The sequence below is a fragment of the Coregonus clupeaformis genome, chromosome 7 (assembly GCF_020615455.1).
Source record: "Coregonus clupeaformis isolate EN_2021a chromosome 7, ASM2061545v1, whole genome shotgun sequence".
Lineage (NCBI taxonomy): Eukaryota > Metazoa > Chordata > Actinopteri > Salmoniformes > Salmonidae > Coregonus > Coregonus clupeaformis.
The window spans coordinates 30119586-30130647 of record NC_059198.1 but is presented as its reverse complement, the minus strand read 5'-3'; the positions used below and the strand labels follow the sequence as shown (position 1 = coordinate 30130647).

Genomic DNA, 11062 nt, shown 5'->3' with positions numbered 1-11062 from the left:
AAGGTAAAACTGCTAACGTTACTGTGGGGTTGCAGTCAACAGGCCAAATAGTGTATCTAGCTAACGTTAGCTATCGTTCGTTGGGTGTCGTACAGTAGGCACACACACTTGCAAAATTATATACACTATATATTAAAGGATAATTGTGATAACATTGTGACATATTTACAGTAGAATTTCCCACAGTAAGTCACAGTGCGTGATATTTTGTATGGTTAGCTACGTTTATAAAGTAGTAATAGATTTTAGCGCAGGGATTGCTAGCAAGCTATGCTAGCTGCTCGGTAGCTAACTTACTTAGACAAGGGCCGTGGAGTTCGTTAGCCAGTTCGCTAACTATTAGCTAGCCAACATAGTTGATTATGGGCTACAGCCCGTTTCAACGATAAAATCAGTCAAGCTAACAAGAGTATTGAGTCTCAAATGAATACACTTTATTCTTAATTTAGAAGACTGTGGAAGATTGTGCCCTAGTCTAGTGTTACTGTAGCTGCACGTAAATCTTCACCAAAATTCAACAAGATAATTTGCAGAATAATTTTAGAATAAGGCACAATGCCAGGTCATTCTATAAATATAATATGATTGTCATACAGACTCAGAACAACACTTCTCTATAAATGGAAAAATAAATCACATAATGTTCTATGCAAATAGTGTTTTTAGACATTCTTTGTAGTGGCCATACCAAGTAGGCCTATGTCAGTCATATGAGTTATAGTTTTTTTGTTGTTGTCATTTTAGTCATTTAGCAGACGCTCTTATCCAGAGCGACTTGCAGTTTTTTTAGTGAGTGCATACACTTTTCAGGTATATTATTATATATTATATATGATTGATTTATAATGCCATTTGTTTGTATGTACAGGTCCCTTGGACAAAGAACTGGAGGGATTACCTTGTGGAAGTTACAGTGCATTCGGAAAGTATTCAGACCCCTACACTTTTTCCACATTTTGTTACATTACAGCCTTATTCTAAAATGTATTCAATATTTTTTTTCCCCTCATCAATCTACACACAATACCCCATAAAGACAAAGCGAAAACAGGTTTTTAGAAATGTTTCCAAATGTATTACAAAAAGTAAACCTGTTTTTGCTTTGTCATTATGCGGTATTGTGTGTAGATTGATGAGGGGGAAAAAACTATTTAATCCATTTTAGAATAAGGCTGTAACGTAACAAAATGTGGAAAAAGTTAAGGGGTCTGGATACTTTCCGAATGCACTGTACCTGGAAGACTCCTGGATATTTTTCCCCTAAGGATGGATTTGGTGGGAGGCGAGCTTTGCGATTGCAAGGTATGTATACATAACACAATGTGACATCATCATGCAGAGAGCTATTACATGCACTGTGCTTGGTTTAATAACTTTAGACAGATTGCCAAAGTGCATTGTTCCATAAATGACTATGGGTGATATTTCACTATTATCTGAAATGATGTATCACTATAACATTGTGTCACTGTCTGGCATAGCAACCTAAAGACTGTTTCACAAATATGGTGTGGGAGTCAGATGCTGACACAGGTGGAGGAGTGGTTTATCCAATATAGGGGGTGTTAACTCTACTAAAGACCACTAGATGGCGGAATGGCACTTTAGTAGAGTGGACAGTAGCAGAATACAGAACAAGTGGAATATCAATGGCGGGGATCATAAGGCAGGGGATATGACATCCATATATAGATGTTGATTGTTGTCTGAAACCGCAAGCAGTTTTGTGTTTGCCTAATGAAAGGAACTGGATTTGTAAGTAATATAGTGAAGGACTCCAATTCGATTCTCCTAGAGGTCACAGGACCATCCTTTGCCTGTATAGAGCTCGCCAGCTTGTAGTCCTAAAAACCGTAAATGAGTTACCTCTGGTTCATTCAGCCATTCCTATGGGGAAAGTATACGGTTTTGGGATAAATGCTGAAAATAAGGTCTGAGGTTAACACAGGCTTAGGAGATCTCATACGTTTTGTTCTATGCAATAATATCAGTCAGTTAACATTACCTTTATGAATTTTTAAACATTTGATGTGCTTTTTGTGCTTTTTTTAATTACATAAATGCTTTAAAATTCACAAAAAGTTGATAAATATTCTCATAGAATAAAACGTATAAGATCTCTTAAGCCTGTGTTTACCACAGACCTCATTTTCAGCATTAATCCAAAAACCCTACAAAACTCAATTCATTTTCCCATAGGCTTTGTCCAACTAACCATGGCGGAGTTAGTGCCAACAAAAAGACACCATTACTATTGCTCTCTATTGGTTACAGTTACACACATAGCCTATCTATGATTTTTTCTTCTTATTGGGCTTTGTTGAGAAGGCAGAGACACAGTTCAGGGGTGTATTCATTATGTCTTGCAACAGAAACCGTTTACTGTTTAAGAACCAAACGGAAGAAAACAGAACGAAACAAAGAGGGACCTACCTGAATTTTTCCAAAATAAACTCTAGTTTTCATTTAATATAATATGCCATTTAGCAGACGCTTTTATCCAAAGCGACTTACAGTCATGCGTGCATACATCTTTTTGTGTACGGGTGGTCCCGGGGATCGAACCCACTACCTTGGCGTTACAAGCGCCGTGCTCTACCAGCTGAGCTACAGAGGACCACGTTTTGCGTATGGAGTAATGGAGTAAACGTTTTGCAACACCCATATATTTCCTCTATGGGGGAATGGGACACACTCTTTTCACGACACTTTGATACAAGATGATTTTCGTAGCAGGTTAGGAGACCATTTTCCCTAACCCTTTTCCTAACCTTAACCTCAGTCTCCTGACCTGCTACTTTAAATATTCTAACCTGCTGCGTAAGTTCTCCTTACCTGCTATGAAAAAGTAACTTCGGTATCGAATTGGTGTGAAAAGAGTGTTTCCCATAGGGGAATGCTTTGGTGCACATGCTATCATAACATTGGAGGGTAGTGTCATAGATATTTATAAATAACCTGTGTCCTGGTTATGACCCCATAACCATTCACTTTCACCAATCCTTCAGAACCACGTTTTGATTCGGGGTTATAATGAAACTGGATCCATTCCGGCTCCTGGGTGAAATGTAATAACTGCAAGTCACGGTTTAATTGAGCCATGATGGAAGACACAGCAACCCAGTTTCAGTCATGTAGAAAATGGAACGCTTGACTTTGGCTCCCTCTAGCGGAGACAGGCTGAAGTTCCACTCTAGTGGCGAGTATGTGTAATGTCTCCCGCCGCGGTTTTGCTCTCCGGTTCTGTTTGTCAGACTTAAAATCCGAGGGAGAGGAGCGAGCCGCCATTTTCTGTGTGACGCTCTCCCTAAAACGGCAACAATAAAAACGGATTACCGGGGAAAATACATAGAAAAATCGTCGATAAAAGGCGTTGGGAAATATGACAAGACCAATTCGAATTGAATACAACCGCCTTTGAAATAAACTAGATTGAGTATCAATAATTGCACAGAGAGAAGAGAGCAAGCTGACTCGGTTCCTCAGCTACTCGTTGTTTCGCCCATTTCGTGATTCCGGGAGTAACACGGGGTTACCGAATTTGGAGCGCACGAGACGGATTTTGTGAAGAGGCATTATAGAATTATTTGTTTTTCCACATATTTTGTTCCCTTGATGAAATTACTATCAAAGTGCAGGATTTGTTTCTAAAAATTTCCCCGGACTCGGCTCCTCATCACGTGGTAGGTTCCTCCTTTTTTCTTTGTTACTTTTAACTCCGTAGTAAAAAAAGAACTTTGAAATGTTTTAACATCATTTAGCATTTCCCTTGTTAGGTAACCTGCACACCGGTCATTTCACATTCATAGTAATGCACAACTAGTTTTTGTGTGATTTTTATGTTGCATAACTGGGTCTACCTTCCTTTGAAATCCAAGTTCTAGCTACAGACAGTGTAGGTAGGTTTGTTACTCTTCTTTTACTGCATTAGCTGTAGCTGAACGTTCTGCAAAGGTTACAACATTATAGTAATCTACAACTAGCCAGTCAAGATGAGCCATGATATTCTTAAATTATGATTGGGAGAGTGATTTGGAAAATAGAGCTGGCGAGACACAATCATAAAACATTGTACCAGCTACAATTGTGTCAATGTCATGTGTGTCAATGAAGCTCTTGATTGAGTTTCCAAATTACCTCAAGTCAGTCTATTGGCATACTGATATAATGTATAGAGAACGTCTAAAAACGTAGTTTGCAAGCTTGCTGTATTGGCCACGATATAATGCATCTCTCCGCGCCGCCGCATTCTAAACTTAATCGTGCATAATGTACACACCCAGGCAATTCTATCGAATGATCGCAATCGCGTGAGAGGTGAACCATTTTCGCAATCCTTCAACGTTAACCTAGAAAATGCGTTGTCGCATAGATTACATTGTAATCATGTTGGATACATTTCCAATTGAGTAATTTATGGTGAGGTTTACATAATGGCGCAGCCACTGGCAGTTGCAGGCGCCACGTTTTCCACTAATTGTTTGATCAAAATAATTTCCTTTAGCAGAAAATTTAGTTTGCTAAATAATTGTACAATTTCAATTTAGCCTAAATTCTGACTTGGCGATATACACAAGGCCTCTAGAAAACAATATAATAATTGTATTCAATATCAACACATCAAGGTTTTGCCATGATCTCAACCGTCTCCTATGTGCTTGTATACTGTCTAACGTCAGTGCAGATAGTGTAATTTTGTCCCATCCCTTTATCAACCAGGAACTGTGTTTATGTGAATCCCTTTAATTGCACACTAACCTGCTCAACCCCAGGTTAGAGTGTGGCATGATCTGTAGTTTTCCATTATATAATGTGTTATGTTGCATATCCTTGCATCATATGTGATCTCAGCACTTCAATGCTGTCATTGTCTGATGTGATAACTTGCTCCAAGATCAAATAATCTCACCAATGTTTATCTTGTGGGGAGGGGGAGCTTATTTTCGTGATGATTGTTTGCTGTCATTATGGGTGGGTCCTCAACACTACAGTACACTCTTGGTGTAGCCGAGCAAGTGAGGCCTTGACTGTTGTGCTCTGCTGCTGTACTGGTGCCTCTGCAGTTTGCAAATCCATTGACTGAATTTCAAGAGAGATCAGGGTCTGGCTGACATGTGTTTTTTGGGAAATGGTTTCAGGAGGTTAAATACACATAAGCGGGACTAGCCCTGACTGTGGAGCGTAGAGAGAAAAAAGCCTACTGATTGCACATATTAGCGAGACAGGGTGACCTCCCCCACGCCCCTGTCCCCATTGCAGCCCACGTGTTGGAGTCAGAATGTGCTGCTGAAAGTGTGAGTCCTCTCACTGCCTGTTTTCACTCCTTTTATTTGTTTTGAAAAGCCATACAATTGACAAAGCAAGACTCATTGACCCTCTAGATCTGGGTGGAATCCTATCAGCCCTCTTCCAGATGTGTGTGTGGTATTGGCGCAACCCTAGGAGGAGGCTAACACAACAAGTATCTAGATTATGAATTTGGAGGCCATTGGTTGACCCAGAGGAAGGTCAACCAACAACATGAATGGAAAACAGCATGGATTCAAGCCACCCACTCAGCTTTTTTCCTTCCCAGCAATGATAACCTTATTTTAGGGCACAGTGTCCCACTTTAATCAGTTTTTCAGGGCATTCCACTCCAAGAAAATTGGTTAGTATTGTTGCAAATGTTACATACTGCCAGTGCCAACCAAAAGTATGAAATTATTATGCTTTGCTGGTTGCATTTTAAGTAAGAAATGTTGCATTATTTAACACTGTGTTGTGGACTAAGAAATAGTCCTATTGTAAGTTATTACAAAGGTGTGTGTAGACATTTTTGGCCTTGATTTAGGCTATCCTAGCACATAGCCACTTGGAGCATATGGCAATTTCCTTAGCCTATATTCTAGATCCTTCTATGTCCTAATTTAGCATCTAACCAATCAATATAGAAGCAGAGTTGCCAGGAAACCAGGAAACAACCAATAGAGGTATGGCTGGTTACTGCTGTAGGCTACAGACCATAATGTGCATAAAGCAACATCTATTTCTCTGGCTAGGCCTAAATGTATGCCTATTCCTGATGATTATGCAAATCTATATAAGGATCTGCTGTGTGTTTTCATAGGCGCACTGGGTTTGGGATTTATCCTGTCAGATGATTGAGTTGGAGAGATGAAAGCAGAGCCTGTTGGTATTTCTGCTGTTATTACTTGGTATTGTTCAGACCCCCTCAGACGGTTAATGTCTGGCTTCTCTGAAGACTTCAGCTCATGATGAATAATCTGTTCCAGTCAGACACACTTGAAATCAGTCCGAGCAATCACAGCTTTATTCATACATCAAAATGATCTGCTATTGTGGTTTTCTGTAGAAGCAGTTTTTGTCGCTCATGTTTTTGGGTTGCAGGTATTGTACACCTTGGTTTGGCATATTCTTGATCACGTTAGGATATTCTGCTGTCGTTTATGTGGAAACACACACACACAGTAGTCTCTTTCCTGGAATCCTGACTGAAGGATGAGCTGAAGGGTGACATTTGGCTCACTAAAACAACGCCGTTGCTGGTTGTTTTGATAGTACAAACCTAGTCTGCCGAGGCCAAGTACACTCAGACGCACACACCCTCCCGTTTCATGCCCTCAAGCCAACATCCCCCTCCCTCCACCTCAATCCATCTCTCCCCCATCTCAAACCAAGGGGCAGTGCCTCCCTCTGAACATAACCTTGCTCGGAACACACCTGAAACAATCCCTTTGTTCAAACTCTTCCCAGAATGCTCCATTCCTGAAAATATTTTACCTTTTTTTCCTCCTGCCCCCTCACATAAGAGGAACATGGACCAGCCAGCCAGGTGGGAGAAGCAGGAAAAAGTAATCAACCCCACTCAACAAGGAAGGAAAAAGGCGATCAATGTACATGGCCTGAAGAGAAACTAGAGAAGAAAATTACTTGAAAATCCCCAAATAAACTTTGATTAAAAAGGGAGGGGGAAAAAGATGGGTTAAGAACAAGGGCAATGGCCTAATTTACCAGACTCCTGCCTGGACTTGTCATGGCTCCTCTGTAGGATGATGAAAGTTAAAGGCCAAAGTGTTTCACCCCTCCAGGCCTGACTTCAGACAAGCGGGTTGCCCAGACCCCAGAGGTCAGGACAGTGTCGAGAGGAAGCCTGACCACTGGTAGGCTCAGCAGGGAGTGGTCCGACTGATGCACTGGCCCCCATTCGCTCCTGTGCTGAAGCCACCAAACCAGTCTGGAGGTCGAACCATATGCATCATATATCATTGAGTGAATTGTGGAACACAGAAGCACCACAGGTTTGCTGGTTCCTCAGAGTTTTACTTCTCTCTATGCCAGCTAGCCTATTCAGCCACTGGCTTTTGTTTTTGTTTGTGTTTTTAAAACCCTACAGTCAACTAATTGCCCCAGCTGGGAGTACCTCAGACAGCTGGTTGAAATCACAACCTTTGAGATTAGAGGAGCAGAGGAAACTCTGAATTATTTACAGACCCAGTTCCGTTTTTCCCGTTTTCCGGTGTGTATTTCTGTAGCTTTTTTTCCCTTCTCATGGAAAAACCTGAACGACTAAGAGACTTCAAAGGCAGAAACCACTGGCACAGTGTTTACAAAACCAGGTGCGATGTACCGTGTATGCGGAGATGAGTGAGTATACCCACGGGTTGAACCCAACCTATAGTCTAAAGTTCAGTGTGCTGTGGCCTGTGCTCCCTGATGGCCTAATGGCCCAATTAAAACATGCTTCCCTTCCTCTCTGGGTCGTTCCATATGATTTCAATCACTTTTTGACTACACCCCTTTTGATTTGAATGAAAATGTATATAGGCCTAGATATTTGCCCCCATGGTAGAAGTAGGGCTGGGCGATATGGACATAAGATCATATCATGGTATAAACAAAACAAATCTGATGGTATTTGACGGTATTCCATGTTTTTGAATATTAAAAGTTCTAAATTTGCTTTATGAGTTTTGTGACCCAAGGGTAGCAATGCATACATTCTAAGTGATTTTAACGGGTCTTTCTCCATTCTGATTGATTGTTTTATACCTGCACTCATTTGAGGTCATTTCCACACTGCCGCGTAGGGCTGCACGATATTGGAACCTGGCGCCGACGAAGATGACGAGCTCTGCGAAACTATTTTGTTTTTTTATGTATTATATTTTTTACATGATTAGCTCATTATTAGTTTTGTATCATTACATACAGCCGGGAAAAACCATTGGATATCAGAGCGGCGGTAACTCACCATCATTACGACCAGGAATACGACTTTCCCGAAGCAGATCCTTTGTTTGCTCTCCCCAGGGCAATTGAACTGATTCCAGCGGCTGACCCAAAACATCGCCAGCGAAGGAGAGGCACTCGGAGCGTCGACTTAGGAGGCGCGCACAACACCCACCGCTTCCAAGTATACTACTTGCTAATGTTCAGTCTTTGGATAACAAAGTCGACGATCCCAGGGCAAGGATTTCTTTCCAGAGAGACATCAGGGCCTGTAACATACCTTGTTTCACGGAAACATGGCTCTCTGGGGATATTCTGTCGAAATCGGTCCAGCCAGATGGGTTCTCAGTTCATCGCGCAGACAGAAATAAATATCTCTCCGGGAAGCAGAAGGGCGGAGGCGTGTGTTTCATGATTAACGACTCATGGTGTAATTGTAGTAACATACAGGAACTCGAGTCCTTTTGTTCACCCGACCTAGAATATCTCACAATCGCATGCTGACCGTATTATCTCCCAAGAGAATTTTCTTCGGTTATAGTCACGGCCGTGTATATCCCCCCTCAAGCCGATACCACGACGGCACTCAAAAGAACTTCACTGGACTTTATGCAAACTGGAAACCACATACCCTGGGGCTGCATTTATTGTGGACTAGGCTTTGAGGACTAGGCTGCCGAAGTTCTATCAACATATCGACTGTTGTACTCGGCTACTAAAATCCTCAACCATTGCTATTCGAACATCTGGGATGGTTATAAGCCCCCCCCGCCCTCTTTTCGGCAAATCTGACCACGACTCCATTTTGCTCCTCCCTTCCTATAGGCAGAAACTCAAACAGGAAGTACTCGTGCTAAGGACTATTCAACGCTGGTCTGACCAATCGGAATCCACGCTTCAAGATTGTTTTGATCACGCGGACTGGGATATGTTCCGGGTATCTTGCGGAAATAATTTAGACGAATACACTGCAACGGTGACTGAGTTTATCAGGAAGTGTATAGGAGATAATGTGCCCACTGGGACTATTAAAACCTACCCTAACCAGAAACCGTGGATAGATGGGGGCATTCGCGCAAAACTGAACGCGCGAACCACCGCATTTAACCATTGCAAGGTGACTGGGAATATTACAAAAAGTGTAGCTACTCACTCCGCAAGGCAATTAAACTTGCAAAACATCAGTATAGAGACAAAGTGGAGTTGCAATTCGATGGCTCAGACACGAGACGTATGTGGCAGGGTCTACAGACAATCACGGACTACAAAAGGAAAACCAGCCACGTCACCGACACCGACGTCTCGCTTCCAGACAAGCTAAAAACATTCTTCGCCCGCTTTGAGGATATCACAGTGCCACCGACACGGCCCATTACCAAGGTCCTTCTCGGTGGCCGACGTGAGTAAGACATTTAAGCATGTTAACCCCTGCAAGGCTGCCGGCCCAGACGGCATCCCTAGCCGCGTCCTCAGAGCATGCGCAGACCAGCTGGCTGGTGTGTTTACGGACATATTCAATCTCTCCCTATCCCAGTCTGCTGTCCCCACATGCTTCAAGATGGCCACCATTGTTCCTGTGCCCAATAAAGCAAAGGTAGCTGAACTTAAATGACTATCGCCCCGTAGCACTCACCTCTGTCATCATGAAGTGCTTTGAGAGACTAGTCAAGGATCATATCACCTCTACCGTACCTGTCACCCTAGACCCACTTAATTTGCTTACCGCCCCAATAGATCCACAGACGATGCAATCGCCATCACACTGCACACTGCCCTATCCCATCTGGACAAGAGGAATACCTACAGTTGAAGTTGGAAGTTTACATACACTTAGGTTGGAGTCATTAAAACTTGTTTTTCAACCACTCCACAAATGTCTTGTTAACAAACTATAGTTTTGACAAGTCGGTTAGGACATACTGCTCAGGAAGGAGACATAACCTGAAAGACCGCTCAGCAAGGAAGAAGCCACTGCTCCAAAACCGCCATAAAAAAGCCAGACTACGATTTGCAACTGCACATGGGGACAAAGATCGTACTTTTTGGAGAAATGTCCTCTGGTCTGTTTAAACAAAAATAGAACTGGTTTGGCCATAATGACAATCGTTATGTTTGGAGGAAAAGGAGGGAGCTTGCAAGCCGAAGAACACCATCCCAACCATGAAGCATGGGCTTTGCTGCAGGAGGGACTGGTGCACTTCACAAAATAGATGGCATCATGAGGAAGGGAAATTATGTGGATATATTGAAGCAACATCTCACGACATCAGTCAGGAAGTTAGAGCTTGGTCGCAAATGGGTCTTCCAAATGGACAATGACCCCAAGCATACTTCCAAAGTTGTGGCAAAATGGCTTAAGGACAACACAGTCAAATTATTGGAGTGGCCAGCACAAAGTCCTGACCTCAACCCTATAGAAAATGTGTGGGCAGAACTGAAAAAGACATGTGCGAGCAAGGAGGCCTACAAACCTGACTCAGTTACACCAGCTCTGTCAGGATGAATGGGCCAAAATTGACCCAACTTATTGTGGGAAGCTTGTGGTAGGCTACCTGAAACGTTTGACCCAAGTAAGCAATTTAAAGGCAATGCTACCAAATACTAATTGAGTGTATGTAAACTTCTGACCCACTGGGAATGTGATGAAAGAAATAAAAGCTATTATTCTGACATTTCACATTCTTAAAATAAAGTGGTGATCCTAACTGACCTAAAACAGGGAATTTGTACTAGGATTAAATGTCAGGAATTGTGAAAAACTGAGTTTTTAAATGTATTTGGGTAAGGTTTATGTAAACTTCCGACTTCAACTGTATGTAAGAATGCTGTT

The 11062-nt window shown here is 42.2% G+C and overlaps 1 protein-coding gene across 3 annotated transcripts in view; it reads left to right on the top strand.

The window, feature by feature from the left end:
• Positions 1-1191: 1191 nt before the first annotated feature.
• Positions 1192-11062, top strand: part of LOC121570250 (KAT8 regulatory NSL complex subunit 1) — a 106945-nt gene continuing 97074 nt past the window's right edge. The window contains exon 1 of one of the 3 annotated variants that reach the window (XM_045221309.1): positions 1192-1302. The gene's annotated coding sequence lies outside the window, so the exon portion shown is untranslated. Of the gene's footprint in view, positions 1303-3255; positions 3684-11062 lie in introns of those variants that run through there. The other 2 variants (XM_045221308.1, XM_045221310.1) reach the window with 2 other exon arrangements.